Source organism: Pipistrellus hanaki (assembly GCF_964339955.1).
Source record: "Pipistrellus hanaki genome assembly, chromosome: 3".
NCBI lineage: Eukaryota > Metazoa > Chordata > Mammalia > Chiroptera > Vespertilionidae > Pipistrellus > Pipistrellus hanaki.
Genome location: NC_140505.1, coordinates 66,353,223 through 66,356,599, shown reverse-complemented (window position 1 = coordinate 66,356,599; position 3,377 = coordinate 66,353,223). Strand labels below are relative to the sequence as shown.

At 38.0% G+C, this 3,377-nt stretch overlaps 1 pseudogene across 1 annotated transcript; it reads left to right on the top strand.

Annotated features, from left to right (window-relative positions):
* The first annotated feature begins 311 nt into the window (after positions 1-311).
* LOC311619651 (asparagine--tRNA ligase, cytoplasmic-like) lies at positions 312-1,667 on the top strand (annotated as a pseudogene). The gene has a single exon. The product of its transcript is annotated as an asparagine--tRNA ligase, cytoplasmic-like (transcript).
* Positions 1,668-3,377: the final 1,710 nt, after the last annotated feature.

The following is a 3,377-nucleotide window of genomic DNA, read 5'->3' as shown; positions in this document are numbered from 1 at the left end:
AAGCAGCATGATATTGGCCAATATTTACAATCAAGAATACCTTAGGCTTTACCCATCACCATGTCTGCATAGCTTTAATAAATACAGAATAGGCAACAATGTAGCATGCATGGCAACAACCTACTGGAGGTCTTGGTATCTTTAAGGCCCAGCTTGCAAATATCCTAGGTACTCCTCACGTGTGATGCACGTGGTCACAAAAGATAAGATTGGATGAGTGTAGACTATCTCAGTTCAGGAAAGCCCCAGCTCAGAGGTCTCTTCAACAAGGAAGATTCAGTCAAGCATAAAATCCTCAGCTGTGATATATGATGCAATGTGGAGCCGAGGCAGCCCTTGGTGCATGTTGCAGTGACAAGGCGGCAGCATCTGGGGAGACAACGTCCTTGGAGGTGACCAGGCCTACCATGGGGTGGTATTAGCAGAGCTATACATCTCAGATGAAGAGGGAAATGATGCTATGGGTGATGGGACCAGGAGAAACATTTCTAAGTAGGTCTAAAAGCTTTGATGACAGTGGGAAAAGAACTATTTCCTACTATTTATATAGATTCACAAAAAGAAAATTAGAATTGGGATGTTATTTCTAAATCTCAGATTAAAAAAACACTAAGAAAATGTGGCCCAGGGAACAAATGAAAAATGAATTCTAGGAAAAGCAAGAGGAAGAAGACAATTTGAGACGAGGAAAGAACCTGGAAGAAGCTAGGAAAATTACTATTAAAAATGATTCACGTCTTCCTGAGCCAAATGTGTGAAGATTCATTCATTAGAAGGGAAGAGAGGCCAAAGAGTAAAGGGGTTTGGCTGTGTCTACATGATGCATAGCCAGCCAAGAAAATAATTCAGTTTCTGGTGTTGGGATGGGACAGGGTACCTCAGTGTGCCTTGTCAGATGATCTGTGTCAGTGTTACATTGGAGTAGTCTTGCCCGTTGAGAGTGGTGTTGCAGTGTATGGAATGGTAAACCTTACCCCAAAGGGCAGGCAGGCTCCCAGGGGCCATGAACTGAGTTTGTGACTCCTGGGGACTGATTGGGATGGCTCTTGCTAGAGGAATTGATAACGTGATCAATGAAGAGGCTGACATTGATGTCCAACTCAACAACAGACACATGATGATCTGAGGAGAAAACATGTCCAAAATCCCAAAAGCACCTTCCTTATCATCAGGTGCTTTGGAGATAACTTATTTGATATCAGGTACTGTGAAGTTAGTACTCCAATGTTAGTGCTAACACAAGTAGAAGGTGGCGCTACACTCTTCAAGCTCAACTATTGGGGAAGAGGCTTTTTTTTTTTTTTTTTAACTCATCCTCTCAGTTGAACCTGGAGATCTGCATTCCAGCTCTGGGAGATGCTTTTTGTATTGCATTCCAGAACAGGAAGGCACCTGGCTGAATACACTCATGTAAAGACAGAATGCCCTTTCCTGACCTTCAGTGAACTGGTTTGTGATGTGATAGAATGTTGAAATCACCTGTGGCAAGATGACCTCAACCCAAACTTCAGGACCCCCAAACTACCTTTCAAGCTGCTATTGTGTGGCTAAAAGAACACAATATAAAGAAAGGAAATGGAACTTCTATAAATTTGGAGAGGATATCCCAGAAGCTCCTGAGAGACTATGACACAGACAACGTTAATGAGCCCATCTTGCTGTGTTGATTTCCTGTAGTGATCTTTCTGTATGCAGTGATATCCTGAGGGTTCCACCTTACCCAGTCTGTCAATGTGTTGATGCCCAAATGTTAGTGAGATTGTGGGAGGCTCAGTGCATATTTGGGATAGTGAAGAAATGCAGGCAGGTTATAAAAAGGAAGAAATTGACCCCACACATTATTATTGGTAAACAGATTGGAAAAATATGGTACCTGTCCGCATGTGGAAGATATGGCTTGGGCTTGGAACAGTTCATAACCTGGACTCTGAATAGCTATCACATCTGAGATGTATGCTTATATCCTTACTTTGTCCAGCGCTCCAAGCCATAGCCAATCCCTCCTGAAGCACTAAGGTCAGAACACAGTTCATGAGAGCAACAGACTTCCTTTTTAAGAGGATCTAAATGCCAAGATCTTCATTTTTTTATTTCCTGGGGATATACCTGGTTCTGTTTTCTCTTTTTGTTTTCTATTCCTGCTATCACAAAAAGCAATCCAAAACACAGAATATAAAGTAACATTGATGTTGTCATTTTAAGAAAACATATCCATTACAAAATTTGGGATGTAATTCTGCTGTTATGAATACATTTTAGCATTCTGTCTAATTATAGATTATAATATTTATACTTTATATATATCATATATAATAATATTTTAATTATGGTATAAGATATTCTAGTTAAACTTTCTGTCCTTTGTAGTATAACTAAAATTCTTTAATTTGTATAATTTATTTCTATCAGTCAGTTAAACATCTTGGGAAGATTGACACTATGGTATAAAATTTTTCTAGTATTAGAACAGAGTATAATTCAACAATAGACACTGGAATCAAATGAATAGTCTCTTGCATCAGTTATTAATCATTTCTAAATCTGTGTAGCTGCTTATAATTCTGAGGAATACAACTTGATATTGAAGAATTTGTAAAAATGAAATTGCCTTAATTTGAATAACAAATTTTTTTCCCAGTAGTTCAATGAACAGCATTCTTCCTAGCATTAATTTGAGCTAAAGGCAGACTGATCTTCCCTCTTCCCTCTAAATAAGTAACGATAAATACGTTCCAAAGAATTTGCAGCCAGAATCTTAATGGCGACTGTAAGTGACAGTTGTCCCCACTGTGCCTTCGGATCAAATCTATACTACCTTATTAGCGCTCAGCAGGCTCATCGAATGGCTTTGTTTCAGATTTGGTTAATTTCTTCCCCCAAATGCATGTCATGTATTCTCAGGCTGTATTCCCAGCAATCAATAATTGGACATATGTAAAAAATATCCTCAGCTGTCCTTGAGGCAAGAGCAAAGATTACAAATCAGCTGTTGACCTTTTTCTTCCAGTTGCATTTTCTTTACCTATAAAATAAGGGACTAATTTATATGGGCCTTTATTTTAAAAAAAATGCATGGTTTAAATTCTATTATCATTTACTAGATGTATGAATTTGGACAAGTTGTTTATAGCCTCTATGAATCTCCATTTCTTTGGTGGCAAAATAAGTATGAAAATATCTATCACTTAGTTTTGTTATATGGTGTAAGTAGTCTAAAATACATTTGACAGGATATGGAGACTCATACTATTTTAATATAGAACATAAATTTTGTACTTCTCTTTCTTTGTGGCACTGGAAGGATTATTCTTGGCTTCATTTTTACTCTGGATATAATGGACCATATGGGTCGGTTGTAAAAAAAAATTTAGAAGGGA